The sequence below is a fragment of the Platichthys flesus genome, chromosome 1 (assembly GCF_949316205.1).
Source record: "Platichthys flesus chromosome 1, fPlaFle2.1, whole genome shotgun sequence".
In the NCBI taxonomy this organism is placed as follows: Eukaryota; Metazoa; Chordata; class Actinopteri; order Pleuronectiformes; family Pleuronectidae; genus Platichthys; species Platichthys flesus.
In genome coordinates, this window is record NC_084945.1 from 21,292,114 (window position 1) to 21,319,942 (window position 27,829).

The 27,829-nt window shown below is 44.4% G+C and overlaps 1 long non-coding RNA gene across 1 annotated transcript; it reads right to left on the bottom strand.

The window, feature by feature from the left end:
• Positions 1-17,704: 17,704 nt before the first annotated feature.
• Positions 17,705-19,367, bottom strand: LOC133931450 (uncharacterized). The gene is made up of 3 exons (XR_009913023.1): positions 19,215-19,367; positions 18,852-19,015; positions 17,705-18,297 (listed from the first exon to the last, which is right to left on the bottom strand). It is a non-coding gene; the product is annotated as an uncharacterized LOC133931450 (long non-coding RNA).
• Between the last annotated feature and the right edge of the window lie 8,462 nt (positions 19,368-27,829).

The following is a 27,829-nucleotide window of genomic DNA, read 5'->3' on the forward strand; positions in this document are numbered from 1 at the left end:
TGTTTCAGCAAGATCCCCGGGTGATTACATTCGATTGAAATAACCAACACGATGCTTGTCATGACTTGCCAGTACTAAAGCAGAGAGGCAGTGTTAAATAAGGCCATTTGATACAAATCTTTCACTTGACACCCCCTCTGGTAGCTGATAATGCATGATGTAAATGAGGAGCCCTTGAACTCCTGGTTACCATCCTTGTAAACCCGGTTAAACGCTTGTCTAAAGCTTTTATTTATTCATGAATGTATTTTTATAAGAATCTGATTTCCCTTATTTATACCAGAAATAAGATATTCCAAAGACATCTGTTATGTTATTAATTTCACATAAATCTTAAGCTCCTCAATGCTTGAAATGAGGCTTCATTCAAGCTGAATTAATGAAACATGATTGTAAGTCCCTCACGTGGAGGAGGCTGTCATAAAATATTGCGTTGCCTATAATCACTGTGTAATCTCACTGTCTGCCAGGGGAGGGCGGCGAGAAAAGCCCTCAGTAAAACAATGTCTTGAGGAGATCACAAGCCTTTTTGCCTTTATCTGGCAGGATAAAAAGCCAGGGAGACAACAGTGAGGGGGGGGGGGGGGGGAAATTACTCATTTGTCGTCAGCAGAGGAAAAACTGCAGATTGAAGATGTGTAGCCCACTGCTGTGACACTTGCTGAGAGATCAGAGTGCTGCATGTTTGCTTGAACTAAGGTAATTGTGCAAGTGAGTGTCTGGCAGTGCACAGAGAGGCCATACGAGAGGCAGAGTGGAAGCGGCCCACAGCCATGACTGACGGAATCGCTAAATCTCTGAGGTCTGAGAACAATAATACAGCAAAAACAGAATTTAGTGCATATGCCGGTATGTGTGTGTGTGTGTGTGTAGATCTTCATCCTTATGTTTCTTATTTGGCGGGTGCTGTGCTTCATCTTCTGTGCACAGACTGCTGGGGCTGAATGCCACACAATGAGGGTCTCAGGTGTTTTGATGTGTTTAATGTCAGCGGCGTGGACAGCAGCAGCCACAGTACTTCATCAGACAGACAGCCCCTGTTGCCAAGGGTCACTAGTCACGGCACACACTGGCTGGCTGGGCTCACACTAGGCCTTTCTTGTCACACCGTGTAGCGCTTGTCGCACCTCCACCATGGTGTTACTGCATTACCTGGCGAGGCTTGTTACACACCTTCCCCGTGACGGACAAGTTTTCAAAATAGAGTCATTTCGCAGGTCGTTTCTCTACGCCAAAACAGAACAGGGCATTCAGTGATGGACCTTATCACCTCCACCAGTCAGGGGAACGCTATCAGCTTCATCTGCCAGCTCCATCCAACGCTGCTGCTTCAGCCCCAAGCCTGATTATTTCTTATGCAAAGCATCAAAAGAAGAGCGGGTGACACACGAAAACACAGTTGAAATTGAGATAGACCTCATCATTGTTTGGCTACACCCACATCTTAATCAGAATTCGCAAGGAGCCTGGCTCCTTTGTTCCTGCCGTATTGCAGCATTGTTCATCAGAAGTGAGCAGGAGCACAAGTAATCGAGTGCACACACTTCCTCCGGTGAAGCTCGCCCTTTCTCTGGAGGTTTACCCTACTTTACTTTTCAAACTGACAGAAATGGGTTGTCTCAAATCTGCCACGGCATCGCTTCATTAAAGAAGTAGCCTGCTTTAAAACAAACAAACAATACACCCACCCACCCATCCCAATTCCGCACACCCCCCAGAGCGGGCACAGGAACACTTGACACCCCACCCATCTAAAATGTGTCACATCCCCGGCAATCTGTAATTTTGGACCCGAGGGGTTAATTGCCTGCCATGGCATCAAAGCAGAGTTTTGATGTGCTTTTTTTTGAGCGCTGTCTTTAGCCAGGCTAGGGAGTAGAAGGGAGAGAGGAGTGAGAAGAGGGAGGGATGTGGTGGGAGCATAAGGAGAGGAGGGCACGTGAGATTTCACTCACGGCGCAGCAGCACGGGCGTCTCCTCAGGTAATCCTGCCTCTCCAAGGCATTATTGAATTTTCTTGTTTTTCTTCTTCTCTTTGTCAAGGCAGGGAGGAGAGAGTGTGTGCAGAGGGAGAACCGGGGTGGGTAGTGGGTGGAGGGGGGGGGGGGGGGGTTAAACAGAGTGAGCCTGACTTCTGAAGGGTCTGCAGCGGGTGCTTGATTCTCATTCACCTCTGCAGAGCCACGTCAAAACACAGCCAGACCTTTTAAGGCGGCCGGCTTTGAAGTAAGAGGAGAGCCTCAAATCCAAGCTCTCCGCCACATATGCCCAGTCTGAAAAATTAGCAGCCATGTGCGTCTCCCTGCCCCTTTGAAGTTCCACAGGCCCCTCTTCTCCCCAGGTTCCTAACAGAGAAATCAGAAGGTATGCAGCCTGACTCCCAGATTAAGAGTAGTGATCTTGCGGGATGGCAGCACAGGCAAAGTGCCTCGTCTCTGGCTTTTGTTCAGTCAGGCCGTGAAAAACCTCTGCCTTGTTAACACTGTTTACCTAACTCTTCAGAAAAGCTCTGCAAAGTAGAAACAACTAGTCAAACAACCAGTTGTGACAAAACCCCTCCTCTGTGATCTGCTTGACGTGACATTTTCCTTTCTTTACCAATAAAGGCTGTAGATATAGTTTCCTAGCTGACAGACAGATCTTTGTTTCTTATAGGCAGAAGATATGAATGAGTTATGACTAACACGCCTAATATTAAGCTATTTCAATCAAATGTGGGAGAAAGGGCAGCAGTAATGTCCGTAGTGTGAAGAAAAAGAGGAAGGATGTGAAGGGACTGGAGCCTCTCCGAGGCCTTGAAAAAAAAAGTGTAACACAAGTGGGATTTGAAAAACTACACAACTATTCAAACTTCATAAGCAAATCATTGGAAAGTCCGGAGAACATTATGTCTAGATGTTCAGATGATGTTTTAGATGTTGATCTTCATCACTTCTGGCTAACCTACTTTGTAAAAAGCAATTACGAACATAATTTGCATTCTCTTGACATAATGCAGACCACCTCAACTAGCCGGGAGAGGACTTTGGGGAGACCCGTTAAGAGAGCAGTGTTAACCACACAATGTGCTGAAGCTGCTTATCCCATTGTAATCTGACCTGATTGGAAGGGTCTGATTAAAAGCGAAGGGGCCACGCGCCTCCTAATCCCTACTGAGCAACGCTCCATGACCACATCTAACCTCCTCAAATGCCACACGTCCTCCTCCTGTCAAGATGGCTCAGTGCACAGTACCAGACGGTGGAGTTTGCTGTGCAGGAGTTTAGGGCAGCTAATCCCCAAGCTTGTCTTGTCCCTTTCTCCTCTTATCCCCATCAATGAGACTTTCTCTCCTCACAAGAAGATTTGGGAGATGACTGCTATTTTGGTGCTGGAAAGTGAAATACCCCCGAGGGGCTGTGTAAACATTGTGGCTTAGCGCTAACCGTCATGAGAGAGGCTTCGAGACTAGTCTCCATACTTCCAAGGCAGGCATATCCACATCTTGTTATGGGGGAATCGGCTGTGCTAAAGCCTTGCTTAGTGACACATCTTGTTGTCAGAGGGTTTGTCTAAACAGGTATCACAGCTGTAAGCTGTCGTATCACTGTGCATCATCGGCATTCTCTGAACTTACTGTCATCACAACATCCACCCGGTTCACGAGGAAGTGTCAGTATCAGGGGTTTCAGGGAGGAACATCATTTTAGTGTCAGTAACACAGGAATAACATCTGGGTGTGAGTGCACCTGTGTGTGTTCAAACAAACGTGCGTTTAGGCGAACCCCCATCCTCCGGAGCATCTTTAAGTTGCCTCGTTTTGTGGTGAGCGTCGGAAGTCATCCCTAAAACCCCTCAGCTCCCTTTCGTTTGGCGTCTGACTACAATGAGAGAAACTGTCAGGTAGAGATGTGAGTGTGGGAGAGGGAAAGAGAGGGGAAGGGATCATCTTGCCGTCAGTGTCAGTCTCAGATGGTTTCCCTAGGAAGCTGAGAAAAAGTGTATGTTTGTGTCAGTGTATATATAGTATTTTCTTACATAGTGTGTACTTGTGTGTGTGTGTGTGTGTGTGTGTTTGACACGTGTTTGGGGTAGCGGAGTGCTGCTGGTTCTCTGCAGGCGGCCTGCCGTGCGGCTCTGATCAGATCTTATCGAGCCCAGAGAGGAGGCTGTTGCGAAGTGGCTGGCTGCTGGGTGGGTCTGGTTCAGGTGTCAGGGGGGAAAGGGAAGAAAGATTAATGGCCTCTCTGAAATGAAGGCCTCTCTCCAGTTACCGTGAACCTGCCTATCAGGGAGGGGTCCGCCAACTGACCTGCGATCACCAGGGACAGGTAGGGTGATTTTTTAAGGCCTCTCAGCTGATTGGTTTGGTGTGTCCTGTGAAAGGATCACTGAGTGATGGCGTGACGAGGAGACAGCAAACTGCCTTTGGTTGGCCTCGACGAACAACTCCCTCATTCATAGCTCTGTCTCTAGCAAGTCTCAGGAGGTCAGCTGCAGATGAAAAGGTCCCAGTACTTTGTCGGTAGGTCTCAACACTCTGCAGCTCTCCTTATCTGATGAGGATATGAAAAGACCAGTTTAATAGAGCCGGACCCCCACTCTTTGTTCTCCAGCTTTTTGGGGAAAATGAGGTGAAGTGGTTTGCAGAGCAAATTGTGCAAAGAGGAAACATGTTGACAGCCAAGGAATGACAGTGCTTATGTGTACAACATGCAGATTTGTATTCTTTAATCCAAAACCTGATTTCATGGCTCCCAAATGTCTGATAATTATCTCTTATTGTCTGATAACTTCCACACCATGTTAGGGCAGATCAACGCTGTAGGCTCGTAGCACCAAAGAGCACTGTGAATATCAAACAATAATGGATTTTAGTTAAACATTTGAAACATTACATTTTCCAGTGATTATACATTTTTTGATTTGTCAGTGTTGTATCATTGTTTTATTGTAGATCTTTACTGGGCCCACTTCAATCTGCTCTAATATATTTGTTAGTGAGCATGGACTTTTTCCCCTCCATATTAGTCTCAATAGATTTCTCATTTGCAGGCAGGTTCCCCATGTCTGAGAGTGCTTCTTAAGCAAATAAATGAAGCAATAAATAATGCAATTTAAGATTAAATGAATATGTTATTATGTGCCTGCCCATACCTCTGGGGTCTTTAAGGAGGCGGAAAAACTGTGAGCCTTGCCAGATTTTGCGAAATGCTCCTCATGAATTGCATATTCAGTGTGTTTTAGTTAAATTTAATTGGGGAAAGCAGCTCAGGTATAGGGCTTTGTTTTATCAGTAGTGACGGCAGGCACAGAAGTACGCCTTTGGCGTAAGTCTCCAGCATTGTAGCCCTCAGAAGCTCCAGGCATCTCACCTTACACGTTCACACTGGATCAAAAGTCTTTTGTGCTCTTCAGTCCAGGCACTTATAAGCCAGTCTGACCAAGGTTGTTTTGTGTTATGTCAGAACAGGCTCTTTTCCCCTCCCTGATGAACTCAGACATTTTTTCTGGCTGTCGTCACCACAGTTAAAGTCCTTTATTGCATAAACATGTTGACAAATGGTCCTTTGTAAACTTTGTTGCTAGCGACATTTATTCTGTAACAAAGCAGTTACTTGAGCTGGCTCCCTGGGCTTGCTTTCTATTCAGGCTAGTGATCAGTTGTCTGCACGCCAGTGGCCCCTGGGCTGCTAGCCCACCCATGATGGGGGGCTCCATGAAGGAACTTATTTATAATTGCAACTGAGGAAAGGTTTCCTAAAAGCATTTTTCACTTTAATGAAGTTTACTGGCAGCGGTAGGCTGGTGCATAGCCAAAAGGTTTAGTGTTCTTTAGTAATGTGTTAATATGATTTGTCTTGGCAAGAAGCAAAAAAGTGAAATTGGCACCAGGAGTAGCCATGAGCTGGAATCCCAATGCCAAATTTGTCATCCATTTTTTTTACTTTGAGGTAGGGTTGCAGGAAAAAATTTAATTAAGGCCATTGTTGCAAGTCTCTGTGGGGGGGGCATTTGCTTTGGTTAAGCCTTGTAATTATGAATGATATCCTCTTTGGCCTGCTTTGCGTTCTGTCCCAGCAGCGAGAATTGGATTTGTTCCACACAACCCTGCTAGACTCGCGATAATCTTTGACCTGAATTGTCGTCACCTGCAATCGCTGCTCAGGGCGACGCTTTTTCCCATTCATTTAGCCCATTCACCTAAAAGCTTGCCATCTCATAAGAGACGGTGCTAACACGATGATCACAAAACCCGACTGCCCTGCCTTCAGAGAGGCCGACTGATCCCATCAGCGTTGGGTTACCTGGCTGCCCCCGTGCTCACTGTACCTGTTGAGAAAGACATTAATGCAGCGGCGTGCTCAGGCAGGAGGGCGGGATGACCCCCGAGGGTTTGGTTGACGGTGTGAAGGCTCCTCCAGGCCTGAGTGCTTTCTCTCGCTCATTGTCTCGCCTGACCTGGCCAGTTAGGCCCAGCACAGACCAGGCTTTCATTCGGCCCAGCCCTGCATCCAGCTCCTAATAAAGCTACCATTTGATCCCCATGAATTTCTAAATCCTTCTTCTTTTGATTCCCTCTTAACTCAGCCTGCGTTTTTCCACTTTGTTCTGAATGGAGAGTCAGGTTTCTCCTCGCAGTGATTGAGTGTTTGGCGAACTGTGTATAGCTGTGCGTGTGTTTTGTAGCCTTTCAACAAGAATTATGGTCCCATGATGAGATAATTAAAAGCAATTTAGTGCTGTGAAGAAAGTGCTGATATTCGTATTTGTGTGTGGTTATGGGAGTATCAATATTATTGTTTATGATCAATCAATCAATCAACTTGTATTTATATAGCCCATATTCACAAATCACAAATGGTCTCATAGGGCTCAATGAGACAGTGGTTAGAGAATTCTGAGATATTATAAATGAAATAACCTCTGATCATCTAATACTACAAGAATATATAAAGGTATATATTTTCTATAGTTCACACATATTTCACACAATTCAAAGTTTCAGTAGCATGCATTGCATTATTTTGCATTTTTTTGTGAAATCAGAAAGCTGAAATGAGCATCAGAAAATAGATATGATAATTATTTTCTTTCCTGTTCCTGTGGAGCAATCATAACCACAGACGTCATATAACTTGAGTGGCTAAATGATATGAATAGAACCGCAGACTTCAGAGGCCACGAAAATTACAGGTCTGTTTTTAAAGTCTAATTATTCTCTGGTGCAATGAGCCAAGTAAACTCATACATTTGCACGGCTGCCTGGAGGCAGGGCCCGGTGTGTCAGGGCTGCACAGGGTTCTCTCCCTAACGCTCCTCTTTAACGACTGAGGATGGTCTTTAAGGAAATTACACCCCAGGTAGCGGGCATTCCCAGGCTTTGTTAATTGAATGGCCTTTTTTATCACAGGATTCCAACTGTGAGTCTTATTTTTGTAATTATCATTTTAAGTAGACATATTAAAACACAATCATTCTACAAGGTGCCTGTAATCAGAGTGGTTGAAAGAGCACTGCTCAGTCCTCTGCTTTGAAATGGAGCTTTAAGCCTCTGGTAGAAGATTCCAAGTTCTTCAGAGAAAGGTGCACTTCTAGATGTGTTCATTCACATCGGCAGTTAAATCATTTAACAGATCAGTGCTATAAAAGTTGTAAAATACAGTTTGTTGCAGCTAGTCGTAATAATAATAAATGCGAAAAATGTTTTTTAGATTTATTAACATGTATCACCTTATAATCTTAACTTATATGTATCGTATATAATTTAATATTGTTTAGTTTCTAACTGTATCTATTAGCAGAATATCAGCTAGTACCATATCATATATCATATTGTATTGTAGCATGTGGTATAATTTTGTATTGTATTGTACCTTATCTAGTCAAACTGTATTATATTGCATCCTAATGTATTGTTATTGATGCCTTTGTTGTGTAACATCACAGTATTGTATCATCTGATAGTGTATCATTTATCACATCATGTTGTATTGTGATGCATTATACAATATCATGTATAGTATATTGTATTGTGTCAACATAGCGTCACTTTGTGTTGTATAGTACTGCAAAGTATTTCATCGTATCATGTTGTATGGTGCTGAGTTTTAAATCATATTTTGTTCACATCAGAGTTAAGAAGATTCAGCACAGATAATGGAACTGACTTTGCCTCCAGCAATAAAACAAAACATATTGAAAACTCATTTTACTTCATAAAAAGCACTTATTACTGGTACATGTCAGTTGCCTGGTCTGTCTGGTCTGGTCTAAACATTTTAAGGGATCAAATTAGTGGATTTTTGGTTGATCCTTTTTTTTTGTGTGTGTGCTCTGCAGCTTTCAGCACTGCTGTCCAAATTTGAGGGGAGCATTGACTCGAGCCCCGCTCACTCAGATCACAGAGAAAGTATTTCCTGACATGTGTTGGTGCCCTGGCATGCGCCCGTGCCCTGCTCTGTGTGTGTGTGCCCATGGCACTCAGCAGAACAGGGGGAAATGAAAGAGCTCTTATGATGGTGCCAGTCACAGATGTCCAGCACCACCATGCCACCGCCTGCTCTGTCTGCATTCCCCTCTGACACTGTCCGGACGGGGCCCAGCGCAGACCTGCAGGTGGCCCCCATTAGCAGGGAAAGTATGTCAGTGAGTGTGCCCAGGGAGTGTGAATGGAGCAGACTGTTCCTGGAACTCATGCTCGGGAATGAGGAGGACAGGAAGTAGGGCTGCATGCGATTGCAAAAAACTGTTTCTTAATTGTTTCAACAACATGGCATTTCTGTGCTGTAGAATGTCTAGACTCAAGCTGTGCAATATTTTATTTGTTTTATTTGATTTAAAATCAGAATGCTGTATTTTTTAAGTATGAAAAAGGAAAACACAAAAGCTTTCTACACACAAAAAACAATGTTAATGTAATTACAGGTCTGAGTAAATGCAATGCAAGTTATAGGTCAGTTTGTCAGGTAGTATGTGAGACAGGGAGAGTGGGGCCTGTGGCACTTGGCTACTGCGTGTGTGTGTGTGTGTGTGTGTATTGCACTATACAGACACCAGCCCATAGCCAGATCCAGGCCCAGCCTCACAGCTATCTGTTCCACAAGCTGAGATCAAAGTGCCGGTGCTGGCAAATCCGCCCGGGCTTCGGCACAGCCTTGCTCCAGCAGCTGCTAAGCAGGAACAGCCCCAGCATGCCTTGCTGAGTTTGGGGAAAGGGGCTGAAAGATTCATGGGCTGGATGTGTCATTAACTCACTGCATGATTGATGTCCCACATGACTAATGTCACAACTCGAAAGGAGACAAGAAAAAGGCAAACTATTTTCAAACACATCATTTCTTGTTCATTTTCACTCTGTCAGACTGAGTGAGAGAGAGAGCTAGAGAGCGAGAGAGAGAGAGAGAGAGAGAAAGAGAGAGAGAGAGAGAGAGACACACAGAGAGAGCTCTATGCGTGTCTCGCCTTTTTTGCAACTCTTCCACTCTGCTGCTGTGAGCTCTCCAGGACTTGTTTGGCACTGGGGACGGGAGAGTGAGATGAAATCGTTGGTATGATTTTGGGATCTCAGCAGGGCCCTAGGTGGCCTGGCAGCTGCTGTTGACTCATCCAGTTTCTCTTTTGTTCTATAATCGTATAAATATATGAGTAAAATAGAATTTATTATTAATATCTTAACTATATCTTTCCCTAATCAATCTTTTATAGTTGTGTATTCTATCCACGAGTGAGAGTAGAAAGCATGCACTTATCATGAGTGTCTAAAAATGTTTAAGGAAAACTAGATAGATTTTAGATTGTCTTCAGATGTGATAGTGAGTGTGAATGGTTGCTTGTCTCTGTATTTTGACCCTTCAATACTCTGTCCAGGGTGTTGGACAGACTATCCAACTCATGTCAGCTGGTATTGGTACTGGCTCCCCCCACTATACTCTCGAAACGATAAGCTGTAGATAATGGATGTAGAAGGACATTAGAAAACCCATGCAAACTTTTGTACATGCAACCCCATTGTTGCTATTGTTAAACCCCCTGAAAATCCCTTTTCATGCAATATTGCACTGAGGATGCATTGACTTACATGTAATACTCCAAAGCCATTTTCAGACATGACCTGCAGGTAAAATCCGGAGGATTGGCTTCAGAGTTTACCCTCAGTTTGCCTTTCACACATGCACAGTGCAGCAGGAGGTGCTTGCATTGAATCTAGCAGGGGGGTCCCCTGCTGTGTTGTCACATCGACTTCTGGATTTCTGTGAACTTTATACTAGGAGGTCATGCAGACATTTGCGTTCACATGTGCAACTGTCCGGAGAAAATACTGAGAAACCTCGAAGTTCAGTACATGTCTGAAAGCAGGTTCAAATAATTATGTAGTAAACGGAGAAACTCTGCACCTTTTGAAATGCTAACAGTTATTGACTATTATCATAAGAATACTATCACGTTGACAAAATCCCTTGAATAGCATCGAATCTCCTTTTTAAAAATCAAGTATTGGTCAAAACAATCGGTGTGTGTGTGTGTGTGTGTGACATTTCACGCTGCTGGCTGGTACATCCTGTCCAGTTGATCTAATTTATTTCTCCCTTTCAATAAAGGGCCTCCTGAGGCAAGGTGGTGCACAGAGACAGACATGTGAGCCTTTGACCGTCTGCGAGTGTCTGCTCATTAATTAGGCCAGGGAATTCCACCAGCCCGTGTTCTGGGGGGGTGCAGAGGTACCAGATGGACTCTGTGAGGGGTGCTGCGATAAGAAAAAAACAATGGGCAGAAAAGGGGAGAGATAGACAGGCCCAGAAAGCGACAAAATACACATATATGCACCACACACACATGTACACACACAAACAATTACAACGCTGTCAAAAATTGTCACGAAAGATCAGCCAACCCCAAACCTCCCCCCCCCCCCGCCCTGCTCCACCCTGAACCAACCCTGAAGCATTCTGACTATATGACCTAATAAGATTCAGAATTAAACGCCCTAAAATGTTATCAAACCGCTATCAAACTGAATTTGTGTTCTTCTCTGGGAAAAAAAAAGGCCATAATCTTCCATAAAGCCAGCTAGGCTGTGTTTGACCCATAAATACCCTGTTTGCATTTGGCCACAGTAAATCCTCCCTCCTCTGCCAGGGAACGCCGCCTCAAAAGGGGCTTAAGAAAAGACAGCGCAATGAGTTCGCTGCGCATGAATACAGTTAATGTTGTTTTTTCTGGTTTCATATGTTGTTTGATTTGATTTTCTGTTATTGTCATTTCGGCTCTTAATCTTCTGGGATTGGAACTCTCCGGGCCGACTATATCTCAGTCGGGCCGATACACAGACGATGAAATCACCACCAGACTTGGCACTTTGAGCAAATGCTAAGATGTTTACTGTTTTTGTGAGATTTTCACAGGAATGGTTGTTTTTGACAAAGTATCAATCTGCCACAAACAGAATTCACAGTGTAAGGATAACAGCTTCCTACCAGTGATTGGCCGAATCTTAATACACGCTTCGAGCTTATCCAGAATGTGGGAAGTCCCCAACTTGTTTTGTTGTGTTTTATTTTTCTCCTCTTAATTTTTCGGGGAATCGAGAAAAAATACAATGCTGTCGAAAAGCGGGAGATGCAGGACAATCATATTGATTTTTTATAAATGATTAACCTCTATTTCCATTTCCATTTCAGTGGGAGGAAATTGATAAAAGAAAAACGGGATAGATTGATCAGTTGATGAATTATGGACAAGAGCAGAATTGTGCAGGACTGAAAAATTCAGATAGAAAATGGAGGAAGTGAGAATGACAGAGTGAGACTGAACGGGCCGAGAGATTGACAGTGTCGGGGGAAAAGCGCTGCAGATAGATAAGAGTCAGTGTGAGCGCGCGGAGGAGAGTTGTGATGGATAAATAAAGAGGGGAGAGGGAGAGAGGGAAGGAGTGCTCTTGATTGCCGGTCGCAGGCATTTTGACTGGTCGGTGACAGCATGCTCCTGCTCCGACCATACGGCCTGTCTCCTTAGCTAACAGCCCAGCTGCAAGGGGAATGTCCCCGGGCCTGACATTTTGACACGGGCGCCACGTTGACAAATAGCTGGAGTTTTCACCTCCTGCTACACTGTCTGCTTCCTGCTAAACCAGCCCTCGCTGACTGTATGAAGCGGGGGGGCGGGGGGGCTGACAGATCTGCTGTCAGGCCGGGGGCTGCTGATCGAGGTCTCTGTGGGTGGCAGGCTACTACAGAAAAGGGGAGGGCTGGGATGGGGTGGCGCTGGCGCTGGCCATTGACAGAACACTTGAGCCATTTTTTTTTGGGGGGGGGGGGGGCTCTCTGCACACTACAGCGACTCTAGTTATCTTGCACTCTGCCCCGCTCCAACTCCCACGCACACTTCCCCCAAACACAGTGGTTAGGGGGATGAGCCAGTGGAGGATTCCAGAGAACCATTGCCCCCCCCCCCCGTTCCCACTACACTTCCAGCTGAGAGGGCTTGTCAGTTTGGTGTTGGCGAGGCAGCGTTGCAATCACGGCACAGTGTGGGGTTACTGAGCATGCACCTGGCTCTCAGACGAGGTGTGGCCGTGACGATGGGCTGTTTTCATGTTGCATGTACCTCAGTATTTTCGATGATATTTTTTACTGTATTTATTGACGCGGTTTAAATTACCATTTCTTTTCTTGACTCAAGAAGGATAAGTCATCCTCATATGGACAAGCCATTATTTCTTTCATGTCCAGACACTCCCAGCAACCACACAGAAAAACAGCAATAATGTAATTATCACCACCCGGCTTGGCTCACTTTTGTTTTCACAACAGTTACTGGTCTCTTTGTGACAACGCAGGGAAAATGACTGGCTTTGTGTTGAGCCCGTGCCTCCCTTTTGCCCGAGGTGTCTCCAGAACGTCTTTCACACAGTCTTGAATGGAAGACGTATACAGGTGTGCGTGCACACTTCCCCAGTAAGAGCCGGCCCGGGCTGAGCATGTTTTGCCTCCAGTACCAGTGGGGATTTAAGTGCTGGTGTGTTGGCTTGTTATTATGGGGCTGTATTGATTAATCCCCTCGCCTGCATAACCTCCAGCTCACTTTGAGGTGTCCCCAGTGTGCCGGTGCTCTCAGTAGAGCGCACGTCGTGATTAATGCCCATCTCCCGAGTCCACCCCGTTACACAACGACTGTGTCAGGCCAGATTTGTTAGCTCACAACTATAGATTAGTCTACATCTCCTCCTCAACTTTGAAGCCACCAGCGCCCTGTTGTGTAAATCTGTCCACTCTCTCTCCCCTCTCACCGCAGCACACGACCCTTAGGTGAGAAGATGCAAGATGCATTAAACAATTCACTTAATAGATAAGCAACAATATGCTTGACTTTCTTCACTGGTAGCCCTCCCTTCTTCCCCCCACATGTCCTTCCTCCCTCTCTTCCCTCGTATCTCCCGCTGCCGAAATGGAATTGGATCAAAGAAAGAGAGACGGGGGGTTGGGGTGGAGGGAGGGCTCCTCATTGGGTTTTGTTGAAATATTTATGGGTCAGGGTTGACTGGTTAAATTGAATATCTATGCTGATCTCACTTGCCTGTTTAACTTGCGCCTAGGCAAATATGTTTCCTAGGTGATAACCTTTTATGTACCAGTCTGACTTCATTGAAATGCATAGAGATAAAAATGTGTCACACTCCGCAGCCAAGCCAGGCAGCCACTGATGCTCGATTATTCAAATGATAATTGACCCCCACCTGTAGCTTGCTCATATTCAGTAGTCAATCACTCCATCCGCTGTTAAGATGCGGAGGAAATACATTCTGTCATTTACATTACAAACCACTGGTGAATGTCAAGTACCCCAGGCGAGCCATTTGTGTGGAGAAGAATGGGAAAAATATATGGCCAATTATGATTTCCAATCTTTTTAATAATTTAAATGCTGTTGATATGTGAATTACTGGCAGCATAGCTCTCAGTCCTGTGCCCTGTTTATTTCCAAGCTGTATTATTTTCTCCCTAACAAATGACTTGATGTTAATCTTCATATATAATTTTCATTTGTCTGATATAATGGCTTCTAGTGACTTGCTGTCAGAGGCTGATAAATTGACAAGCAGTATCATAGCACTGGAATCAACAATGCAGAAATGTTTGTTGGCCAAGACAGGGGCAATTTTTTTTCTACCATAGGGCACTCCTGGCAATGAATGATTGCATATTCATGTCTGCACAATCACACACACACACATGCATGTGAACACATTCAATCATCTGATACTTGTGCAGTTCAAGCTTTGATCCTCATTGTACAGAATATCGTACCTGTGCAGGGTATTTCCTCCAAACCAGCGATGGCTTGTCGGCTCCTGCTCGGCGTTTCTCCCGGCGTTGCTGTCAGATCTTTTGCGAGCACGAGCAATGTGTCTTAATGTTGTCAGTTTCATCTTCGAAAACACACGATATGGGCGCAATTTGCATAAATCTCTGAATGGAAGGCGTGAAAGCATGCTCGGCAACTGTGCCTGTTTGTTTAAAGGCAGCCAAAGCTCTATAATTAGCAGTGTTTAATTATGGAAATGGCTGCCGAGGAGAATTTCAAACACACTTCTTCCCTGGATCATTAGTCACAGGGGCAAAAAAAATGAAATGCTTTCAGCAATGAAGGGTTCATATTTCAAGCTTATAGCTGCTAAAAGGGTGTACTCAGAAAATCAATTTTATGAAAGTCCGTTCAGCACTAAAGGGAGTTCCATGCAACTAAGCAATTTTGAAATAATGTCGGTGTGGGCCTGATTCATGGACGGTAACAGGACTTTGCTCTCTTTGCCTGGGACATTATCCTCTAAGCCCAGGTCAGAGGTCAACCTCTGGTTTAAATCAACCACTGTTTAGCATAACTCGATTCCTAAAGCGCTGCTGGCAACCCCACGCTGAATAGATAAGTAGTCCTCTGCGAGGAGAGAGTGTGCGACGTAACAGATCAAAGATGTGATGGGAGAAAGTTCAGGTAGACTAGAGGATGAAACCTAACCTTGACCCCGGGAAGTGCTCGTTAGGCCGCACCACAACAATGATGTCTTAACCTTGGCCGCATCCTCACACGCCGACAGTAAACATACAATTTCTGCATGCCTCCCAGCACACAGGCGCCCTCCACACTATAAATCCAGCTCTTTGATAGCCCCCACACATCAAGCTGGGTGTCATTCCGTGGAACGGAGGATATGGACAACACATGTGGGATGGGGGTGCCGCAGGAGACGCGTTGGGGACATCAGGTCTCCCCGGCTCCACTTCGGAAACCACATCACCATCGAGCTTCGCCCACACACTCTGTGGGAGACCCCTGTGCTAATAGCTTGTTGTGGTGGGTTTTTTCGGTGTGTGTCCTGTGTTCCCCGGTGGCAGTGGCCGCGGCGGCAGCGTGGGGACTTTTTTTTCGGTGGGTTGTTTAAGCTGGGAGGTCACATATAAAAACGGCTACAGCTGCACTGGGACGGCTGGCCCACGCTCCTCACAGGGGATTCCCATTAGGCAGATTGATTGTTTCCTCTCCTCTGCTCCTTTGATTCATGTCTTCCATCTGAGCTCTAATGAGCCATCGGCCGTATGGCACCACTCAGGGCATCTGTGCATCAGCCCCTGTACTGTACATGGCTTAAGGGGGGCACACACTGCACTGTAAGTACACATGTATGTGGAATATGTATTGTCTATCCATGCTGCTCTCTAGGGAGAGCAGCATGGATAGCTTTGTCCCTGCACATAAATACTGATACTAACTTCCAAAGATCAGACCGACTTTTATCCCTTACAGCTATTAATCTACGGAAAAGATAAAAGATAACCTAGTAAGCATCATTGTACCCAGTGGCCTCAGAGAACAAAGCAGAACGAGTGTGGATGTGCACTGAGCACATGCACGCACGTTATTTATTCTGCCACAGAAAAGAGGGGACAGCTTTACAGCCCTCCACCACAGCCGTTATCTACAGCCCCTGCTATCCATATATCCTCCGTGATCCACTTTTATGGTACACGCAGAGTGATAATTATGATAACAATAATAACCACCCATATAAAACCCCTCCACAACACTCGGGACTATGAATGAGCTCTATTCTCTTCCCGACCCTGCACTCCACTCTGCGTTCCCCGCTGGAGAGTTAAAGCAAGTGCCGGTTTCCCCAAAATGAAACTCAGCCTGCATCTGATATTGATTCACGAATGCGTCTTGGAACATTTTATTCAGGATAATTTTCTATCTTGGGAATTTTGGGGTGTAAAGGCTCCGTGGCGAATCGTTCAGCATGTTTGAAGATGCCGTATAATCATTTTTTTTTTCTTCTAAGCTGCGGCCCCTCTTCTTTCATAGTGCAGCTAAAGGTTATACTTTCTCTTTTTCGATGTGGTGGTTTTGCACATCAGAATTAGGTGGATATATATGTCTCCGTCTGCGTCCTTATCAAAACATTTTCTATTCGCTAACATGTACCGTAAAATGCTATTTTGCCTCCCTCCTACTGCACTGGTGTTGTCAAAGTGGCAGACATATTTTTGTTCTGAAAATATGACATTAAATCACAACAGCCCCCAAAGTTGTCCTTGATCCATATGCTTCCAGACATATTGTAGTAATGGTGTTAATGTTGCAGTGCGAGTTCAGCTACCAAGCATAAGAAGAAAATGCAAATAAAGAAAAGGTGCATTTATGCATGTGTGTATGAGAAACAGAGGCGGCTGTAAAGAGAGTGACTGGAAGAGAAAAAGAGATGGAGGCCAGAGGGGAGAGGAGTGCGTCGGCTCCGATGAACTGCAGATGAACTGAGTGAGTAAAGGCAGAGTCATAAACACATGCTGCTCTGTTATTGATTGAGAAAGAATAAATGAATGTTTGGTAAACATATTAGATCAGAGGAGACATGGCCCTCGCACTGATCAGGGCGATCTGCAGGGTGGCCCGGGGTCTCATGTGTTTGTGTTTGTTTAGCTGTGTGAGGCCTGGTATGCACCTTTAATGACGTGTGTGCATGTTTTGTTTAGCATAAAAATGTGCGATTCTCACACACACACACACACAGACACGCACGCACACACACAGACACACATATGCACGCACAATCACTTCACCTGATTTGTGCCAGAGCACCTCAGGTTGCCTCCACACTGTATGTGGAGAGAGCTGTCTCTAGAGGTCACTGCAGTTCCATGGGTGACAGATGCAGCTGAGGCCATCAACAACATCCTGTTTAATACAGCCATTTAGACAACAGGCGTGAACTGGAGGCAAGAGGGGGAATCTGAGAGAAACCAGAGCCTATCCCAATCAGTATCACACTGTCTATAGTCACACACACACATGCAGAGAAAGGCACCTATGAAACAAACCTCGCAACCTTTTCCTGAAAAGGTGCTGATCCAAATCGGCATGAGACTGTGTTGGATGCGAATAGCAGTGATTTCACACTAACACCACAGATCACATAGACCCGTGCCTCTGGTGTCCCCTCACCACTATTATTTTACACCTCACTCCGTGCCATCAACCACTACACCATGCACACTGCTAAAAAAAAAATTCTACTTTGGTTTTCAGCTTTCTAAGTGCTCGCTTGGAAAGCCCAGGAATACAAAAAAAAGTTTGAAAAAGCGATTTCCCAGCCACAGAAGACTCACAAGAATGATCTTAAAAACACAAATACGGCCTCATACTTTCCTTTATTTTGGTTAGGCTTCTCAAACTATTATTTTAATCTTGTACAGGAGTCGAGAGAGGAGGGCACATGCTGCCAGGCGCCGCTCCGCCACTAATTCTATTACACTGGGTTATTTTTAAAAAGTTCCCTTTCTAAACATTTACTGTCAGTCGTACACTAAAGCTGCTGTTCCATATGCTTTGTTTGTATTGTGGTTGTGGTCGCAGTGGGGCCGAGAACCGCCTCCTTCCAGTGAGCTAGTGGCAGCTACAGTACGTGGTCCGCCGTGCCAAGTTTAAAATTAGTAACAAATTTAATATGTGCTCCGCTGGCATCCGGCTCCCTTCGCAGAGTGCAAAAATGCTCTGAGAGTTTGTCGTGGGGTCTCTCTGGAAGACCACAACCAGGCCCGATATAGAATCTTCAATTGGGAGACAAGGGGGAGAGAGAGAGAAAGGAGAAATCCAGAGCAGATGCGGATAACGTCTGCAGTCATCAAGCTGGGAAAGCTGAAGCACTAACACTGGACCACCAAGACAAACTATTGCACTCGCAACGCCTCCCTCCAGCCAGCCAAGGGTGCTCCGGGCTCCTCTCCCCCCACGGCCACAACCTCAAGCCCAGGCTATTAGCATGACCTAAACGACAAAACCATGCTCCCGTTAATGGCATAATCGTGGAGGAAAAATGATTTATGACTTTCATTTTTAAGGATCACTCCCCACATAACTCCTAATATGGAGAAAAATATCTGTTTTCACTAAGGGAGCTCTCCCATAATGCCTTATAGGCTGTTAAAGCATGGAAAAGAACATATTGGTGTCATAAATCTAGATTTCAAACAGGACAGCATTACACGTATTGCAGGATTACAGATGGGGGGGGGGGGGGGGGGGTGACAAGAGTGAGAAAGTTCAACCAAAGCAAAAGATTACAGAACATCTTGAGAGGCTTGGATGTGAGGTCTGGAAGTTTGAGGTAATCTCTATTAATAGTGCGTCATCAAGAGATGGCTTCTTGGCTTCACATCACATCTGCAGCTGCCCAGACACTGGAGCATTCACATCCATTTTTTTCAAAGGGATAGGACCACAGGTTTTTTAAAGAGAATTAGGTTCACGGATAGAATATATGATATACAAAGAGAATTTGGGAAGTGTAATTTAGGCTGACAGAATATTTCCTTAACCACCTCACCCACATTCCTCTCCTCTGGTCCTGAAACCATCCAGAGTCAAGAGGGCTGCTAATTCACTGTACTGTAGTTTGGCCTCTGACCAGTAGAGGGAGGTCATTGATTTATTTCTGCCGTCTTACGCCAGGGATCTGCGTTCGCTTCCTCCTCCGGGGAGGGCTCTTGATTATGAGTGATTCAAAAGAAATGTGTCAGTTATTATTTTTAGACAACTGCATAATGCAAGCACAGTGGGCCCTTTGAAGGCTCATTTATTACGGAGGAGATAAGCGTGTTCCAGCAGCCGGATTCCTCGGGAACAGGTCACCGGCTCTGATTAAAAGTGACTTCGCGTCAGCCCATAAATATTTGTCAGCCCACCTTTGAAAGGCAGGCGAGCCGCGGCTTCTCTCCCCGTCCGCCACATGAAAGTGCAAATGGAAACACTTAGGGTTGGGTGCCGCATCAGTCATAGCTGGAATAAGATGGCCAATAAAAAGGGCGTAATTATGATGCTCCATCATTTGACACCGCCCGGGGGGTTCGGGCTGTTTGCCTGCGTGCTATGAGAGAGAGAGAGAGAGAGAGCGAGAGAGAGAGAGAGAGAGAGAGAGAGAGAGAGAGAGAGAGAGAGAGAAATCCCACCCGTGAATAATGGGACCAGTACTTTTATGAGTGCAGTGTGTTTAAGAGTGAACTTTGAATATGTGTGGTCTGTGTGTCACCTCCCTCCTTTCTTTCTTTCTTTCTTTCTTTCTTTCTCCACCACCTCTTGCTCGCTCCTTCTCCTCGCCCCCTCAGCTGTTTACCTCGCCGCAGCACATCTTGAGCGTGTTCGGACTGCCCCCCCCCACCCCCCTCATTGCTCCGCTGTATCAGAGCCACGTCACGATCGGCTCGCCATAGTGCCACCACAACAACAACGCCTTGTTGTCAGCCACCCTGCTCGCTCGTCGTGCGGCACAGCGCTTTACGGCCCAGTCGCACTGATGAGGGCCCACTTGGTTTGTTTGCAACAAACAAAGCAATTTTTCACATTTCATGGCTCCTATACAATGTCTTTATAGGAGGTCGTCCTTTTGTTTTTGATCAGTAGCCCTCTGTAGGTATTCAGCATATGACATAATTGCTTCAAAGTGCACTTGTGTAATCTTGAGTCACTTTGCATGCATAGGGTTTTGAGGTCAGCGTTGTCACAGTAATGATACCTTCTGTAATCATGGAGATTGGGTTCTTGGGAAGTGGCTCTGCATTCCTTGGCGTGTCTCCTCGTTGTACGAAGGCCACGAGGAACAGTGAACAGCAGAGCTGATGTAGACGTCAGGCAGGTGTGGAGACGCCATTAGAGCTCGCGAGCATTTGACTTGCACACCAGTGTCTAATCCTACACAGGAGCTTCACACAGAGAGGCAGGCCCCCGAGCAGAGCCCAGTGGAGAAGAGTGCTGTCGACACCATACTGTTACACAGCCCCGCTGTGAGTTTTTCCTCCTGCCTGCATGATGCCAGTGAAACTAATGTAGTGGAAATACTCCGTGTTCAGGTGAGGAGCTGTTCATTAGAGGTGCTACTGCTCCTCATTGTGCTGCGTATCTGTGAAGAAGGGGTGGTGGGGGTGCAGGTAGGTAGGTAGGTGTAGAGTCTTCAAGAGAGACAAGCTGCCGGCTTCACGTGCTGGACTTCATCTGTCAAATCTGCACTGGTGTTGGCACAGGCTGAACCCAGGAAATTGGAGACATAAATTGAAGCGAATTGATAGGCCGCTGCTTTGCAGAATACTGTTGCTGAACATTTTTTGTTATGTGCAGTCCAAATGCAGTGCTCTGCCGGCTGTCACCTGTACAATCCTACAAAAATAAACCTAGTGTGACTTGATTTTTTTAAACAAATCCATCATCTCGAACCAAAAGTTCTGTCTTGAATGTGATTTATGTCCATGTTATACAAAGTTACAAACTTGTGTGGGTTGGTCTGCAGAGGATATATGGGATATGTATTTCATCGTCTGTACCATAGAAATGCTTCTAGAAATATTCCTCCAAATAATCCAGAATACAAACTGGAATATCATTTCATGCTTTTACTTTAACTTTATATAAACTCACCACTGCCTAGACATTCAGCGACCTCAAATCCACACTCTGTATGTTCTCATTCATTGGCCTCATTCACACTTACAATGGAGTTAATGTTCACTTTATCTGTGGATCACTGTAAGTTCTTTCACTTGATTCCATGAGCCATTTTGGGTTTGATTCAATTTTGTTAGATTAAGCAACAAAAATACTTTTGAAAGATTACAGCTGCACTGATCACTTTGTTTTGCCACTAGGAGGCAGAATGTGTTAGCAAAGAATGGTTTGTTTTCATGTTCAACCAAACCAACAGGTATAAATCCAGGGCTCCAGAGTGCGACCAAAATGCTCCTCCACTCTGAACACCGTGGTAACGTAAACACATTGGCTACCTGTTGCTGCTACTGTGGGCAAATGAATTTGGTTGTGTCTCCCAAGGACCCTGAATTGACCGATATGAGTAATAATATCGTTAAGCTCGGAGACCCCAATTACATTCTCATTGAACAGCAATGCCTCCAATGTGCAACACGGACTCTCATGCATGACGGCTCGGCTGAACCACGTGACAAGCTAGCTAATGTTGAAGTAAAATTATTACACAGCTTTGTTATACATAACAAGACACATACGTTAACCCCTTTGCAATCTCCATTAAAATGTGTCCTCCAATCGTTTGATGGCTGTTCCACTTGCAATTTCTTTGGTTTCTTTTAAGCACGTCATAGAGGCTCATTGACTTCTGGGTACTTTTTCTTGTCAACTTCCGACAAACTGATGAACTGTTGTGCTGTTCTTCCCTGTACAGTTCCAGAACTGAGCATAACTGCTCCCTACAGTTTGTATTAATGCACTAAGTTAGAGGTTTCCTTGTTTAGTTTACAGCTTTAATTCTCTAATGTCTCTTTCATATCCGTTAAAAGTTGTTATTGTACAATAAAATATCTTTAGTGAATCGATATAGAATTAAACCGGAAATATATTCAAATCCAGACCTTGTGGAATCGATTTTAGAAATCAGTGGCAAAACCAAGACTTAAGAAGATTACCAATATATATGGGAACTGTCAAGAAAATGTATAACATATATAATATTTTGATGATGGTGCCAAAAGATTGAGTGAACATTTTTGGGCGCACCTAAATAATGTGCTGGTGCACCTAAATAAAGTTATCTGTAGTGGTGCAAAATCAAAGCCAAATGATCATTTATTTGGATTTGCAAACCGATCCACCTGATAAATGTAATTCAATATTCAACTCACTTTTTGCTCTTCTCCTCAACGGGGAACAATATGTTATAATAACACCAATAAATAAGTATCACTATGCAGCTCTTCAGCAAATAGCTGCTATGTTTGGCTGCCATTTGATGCTGGGCAGGTAATGAACAACTGGATAATCAAAGATTGTTTAGTGTATATCAGAATTATTGATTAGTTTATGTATTCATTCATTCACTCATTCAATATATGGTTTAGGGGGTAGATAAACAAAATAAGTAATAGCGACAACAAGCTAAAACAGCCATGGCTTAAAATTCTGGTTTAAGTCTATTTTGAAATTAAATATCAGTTCTCTTATAGCAGAATGTATGCATGAGATGTAAAATGAACCTCGGCAGGGAGAGATAAAAGTGAATTGATATTCACCCCCCCACCCTGGCTGCAACACCTTTACCACGTCATGTCAACACACTGCCTTTTGCAGTCACATGATCTCTACGCCTCGTCTTTCATGTGATCCATGGAATTCCATACGAGGTGCGCTGGGATTCATAAAGAGGGGATGTTTCAAGTATACTGCAGTCACACGTCATGTGGAGGCTGCATAATGTGGGACTGATACCTGCTTTGTGGTCAGGCTACAAGACGATACACCCTGATTAAAAGTCAAATGGAGCATCAACAGAAGGCATTAAAGGCCAACAGATGCCTAACAAAAAGGGGAAGAAAAACAGAAGGAGAGAGCGAGATTAAAAATGAGATGCAGGGGATTATAAAAGGGCATTAAAATGACACAGAAGATTATTGTGATGTCGGCGACGCCAGCCTAAGATCAGCCGCAGAAAACCAGCCAGTCGAGCAGGCACACATGAAACAACAAACAAGACAACAAGGAACAAAAGTGCACACAGTTCAACACTGCATGGTTCAACCTAAGTCTTTTCAGGCAAGCTTCACAAAGCTGCGACCCCGTGCAGTTAGAACAAGATCCAGATCAGGTCCCTGTCTAAACGATGGGGTGATGGACATATACACACCTTTAGAGACGTTGTGATTTGGCGACTTCTCCCGAAAAAAATAAGGTTTAAAATGCTTTTTATGTCCCAGGTTATAATTTGACTTTGCTTGTGCAAGGTTTCATGACACCATGGCAAATCCAGCGTCCCGTGGTACGATGGTGTCGGCTCATCCCACACAGAGCACCCAAACAAGCATGAGGACTTATTTTAGCTGTTAAAGTTAAGTGAAATATTAATTTCTGATCATTATTGCTCCAAAACATCTAGCACAAGGCTTGACAGTAGCTTGGCTGTTGATTCGCCAGTGAGCTAACCAACTGTGCAGTACTATGTGCGCAACAACACAATCGGCTTGGCGTGTCACCCAGTTCAGGCTGTTATGAAGCGGGAGATTTTCCTTTTGGGGGGAGGGAGGGTTGTGTTTGACACAACCGGCATCTCTGTTGTTAAAGACATTTATATTCAGGATTCTTAAATGGTTGGTTTTGCAGATAGGGAATCAGGCCGCACATGGAAGCTCATGTTGCGCCGGCCGTCAGTGAAATGTATATCATTGCATTTCCTCGTGGTGTATCATTGTGATTGGAGCCATTTGACCTGCTTATTGCTGTATGAGTTTATAGTGAACTTGACAACCCTTAGTCAAATTATTCTGTGAGCACCATTTCCCCTCTTCCTTGTCCTCTGGTTTAGCAGAAGCATAGATCTAAGGTTTTGTTAAAAAGGTGATGTCCACGGTTTGAGTCACATCGGTCTTTACTACTCAAAGACCTTGCTCATGCTCACAGAGGGTCTGCAGCAGACAGAAGGCCCTGGGAAATGACAGCGCTAGCATCACTTTGTTCTGTGCCCCAGCCTGATAGAGCCTGGCGCATTGGAATCAGGTTTGGAATGTGAAATATGAAGAGGGCAAAGGTGCCGGAGCAGATCACTCTGCCTCGGGTTCACCGCTGATAATGGAACGGAGGCCTGGATTTTTTTTTCCGGACATGAAGCTTAGGTCAAACACGGGGTATAGAAAAAAAGCAGGGGTCACAATACCACATCTACCACAAACTGCACAAAGCCAGCTTTTCATTCCTTCTCTGGCCATTCCCCCAAGTCCATAATTGTCTTTGACAAAACTCATTAGCAGAGACCTTGTAGCAACATCGGCAATCAGAAATTCCATGGAGGGAGACATGCACAGAAACAATGTCCCACACACATTTCATTGCACCTTTTGACAAAATTTAATGAAGTGTGTATATTGTCCCCCTCATCTGAACTCTGAGCCACTGCTACAGAGACTTGGTACTTGTTTTATGAGCCTAAGCTGCCCAGCGTGGGACACAACAAATGGCACCTCCATGCAGGCTCTTTTGTTAGACCACAGGGCAAATTATTGTTTGGTATGTTGTTGTAGTTGTTGTTGTTGTTATGGCTCCTATTTATACCAAGAGGCCATTGCTATCGTGTCAGAATGATTCATACACGTTTACATTGTGTGCACATGCTCATTAAGTAGGGGGCCTAAATGTAAAGAGCCCATGTGATGGATGGGCCTGACAGTGTTTTGTCAGAGGTTAACCCCTCATTGACCTGAAACATTATTTTGTACAACATAGCACAGTTCACGTTCACTGTGAAACTGGTTTCATCCTCTTTTAGAGGTCAAGAGATATAGAATACACGCACTAAATTTGTGTTGTTCACACCAGTGATCTACTATAGGGATGGGATGTCTTTATTTGTGTGTGTATGTGTGTGTGTGTGTGTGTGTGACTGTAAGTGCACACACACGACATGTTTACTTTTTTACGTTGTTATTTATATTCAGACATTAATCTGACAACCTTTTACAAGATGCATAGAAAAGGCGAAACCATTTAACGAGTAGATCTCTAAATAACTGCGCTCGCTAACTTCATCCATTCCTCCCCGAGGTTTGAGCTTTAGAACGATATTCATGTGGATGACACGATGGAGTTGCCCTTGATCGCAGAAGTGCTAAAATTCACACTTACAGTACTTTCCTGCAGTCCAAAATAGTTGTGATACGAGAGGCCCATGCACTCTAAATAGGTCACGCTCATGTTCAGAGAGTCATAAAGCCCATACTTAACTTCCTCAAATATAACTTGCCAACCTGTAACAAGTGACCTTGCAGTCATTATAAACTCATGTTAGATTTCTGCACTTTCTGATCTGTAATTCTGAGCCTTGATTATGGTCACTGCTGCGACTGAGAGGCTGAAAAAATAGCAGGTTATAAAAGAGAAAAACGGCAGCACGTGGACATCAGAGTCTCCATTTTATATTTTGTAAGTGGTTCATAGCTGAAACTGTGTCATTAGTCGCCTAGCAACATGAAATAACTTTTACATTTGACATGGTGTTTACCTTTTATTTGAAGGTAAATATGCAGCTGAACACGTTTACAATTATAATCCTGTTTCCAAACACTGAGTCCAACAGTCAAGTGCCCTGTTGACTTGAAAAGAGCAGAGGGTGTCGGCAGCAACAAGAAAAGGCTCCGTGATCCACCAGAGCAGCGGAGGTGTGGGGGCTCAGATTGACTGTACACTTATGGAAGGGTTTGATAATAATAACAGCTATATAAGCATATATAGAGACATGTTCTGATGCTCATGATGGTCACAGATTAATAATGTCAAACCTATTTAAGTATTCATGTTAACCCTCGCTTGTTTTCTTTTTTTTTTTTAGCCTCATTCACAGATTATCAAAAATCTGTTTTGGATTATGCAAACATGCCCCCCCCCCCCCCCCCCCCCGCATGAAAATTTTAATTTTCCAACAGGAAGGCGTGTATTAGGGAGCTTTAGTCCTGCATAGACCTATATAGGCTACCTAAGGAACTTATTATCCCGTAACACGGTAGTTTGCCACAGATTTCATGTCTGACCTCAGATTAAAGACGACAGACAAAGAAAATGTTTTACTTTCGTACAGCTCCCCCTCCCCCTCCCCCTGTGTTCACCACAACCCACCAAATAAATGTTATCCCCAGTTTTTATTCATTTCTTTTTTCCCTTTAGGTTATTTTTCACTTGTTGAAATGGTGGGTTTCTTCCAATGGTAGAGATGTGAATAGCAGCAGGCTAATGTGGTTTCTGATCCGCGGCGTCCATACACATCTGCCTGATTGTCTCTGCTCTGTGCAACTGCTCTAGTCGTATGTAAAACACTGTGTATAGGACGGACTAATTGACCTGTTAGCTGCTCCAGGCGTAAGCTGCTATATGAGCCCATCATGGCCATTATCTGCCGTTTCCCCTCAGGTACGTCGCCATGGTGGTAATCCCATTGCGCATGCATCATTACCTTCAATATCATAAGGCAGCTCTCCTTTACAACCCCCCACCTCAATTTAATTAAATTTGGTAGTAAATATTTCATACACACCAACCCTACGTTTTAATGTAAAGACCAACTGATCATGCGTCATGACTGATTACAGTTGTGGAGGAAGAGAGGGGCTTCCAGTTAGCAGCTTGTCATTAACAGGCGGACAGTTACACAGGCCATCAGACTGAGTGATTCACTTATTATCCGGCCCCATATGAGGTGGAGTGAACTGGTCCTTTTTGTTCTTACATCTCCAAGAACCTTTTAATCCCCATCTGCTTTTATAAAGTTTTGAATCCTGACATAAAACTTCTATAGTTTAAAAATGAGAAATGCATCCAGCTCCAACATGGCCCTTTAAATTTCCCTACAAGTGACCTTAATTTATCCAATCAGGGATGTCATGGGTCCCTTTTACTGGTAATGATGTGTAAATGTTAATCAATAAAGCAAAATCAAGCCATTTTTTGGGTCATTTAATTAACTATGTACATATTTTATCCTATATTAAAAAAGGTTTTCGCCTTCAGCTTCATAACATCATTTTTTCTCATATTTACTCAGAGAAGAAAAATGAACTGGACATTTTTTTAAATAAGCCTAAGTTATTATTCCTGACCTTCCTCATCCTCATCATGTATATTTCCGCTGGATTTACCGTGGCTCCGTGCGTCTGCCCCTGGCACAAGGACGCACGGGATGACCACAGCGCCTCGGACATCGAGCCTGAATCGCCTTAATACGGGAAAAGACTTTATATTACAAGTTTAATCCCAACAAATACGACCCCAGATGACGGTTTTGCGAGGCTGTGGGACTGTTTGCAGGTGTTATTTCCAGCGGTGGTACGGGAATCTAATTTATTCGTAAAAATCTAAATCTTTTGTTTTTCCTGCAGATGGAAGAACATTTCACAGGAGATCAAGACGGAAACAAATCAATCAAATATATTTAGGATTTGTCAAATTTAGTAATTCTGTGGTGTGTGCACGGGTTTACATTTATATACTGTCAGAAATAAGTTTGCACAGCACCCCTTTGTCTTTTTCTATGGAAGAGTCTGATTTAAAAAGTTCGCAATAGGTGTGGAAAAGTTTTTGCTGAGTGCCATGACGCACCACAGACTGCAGTGATCATCTTATTACAGCTGTCTCCATGAGCGGCAGGAGAGCCACAGCACATAACGAGGTGGACCATGGCAAAACAGACAAATCAAAGGACACTTTGATGGACCATGTGAATCTCCCTGCCGGGTTTGATCCTACAAATGACCTTTTAATCAACACAATGTTAAGTTAGTGCAGCGGCTCGCTACACAGGGGACAA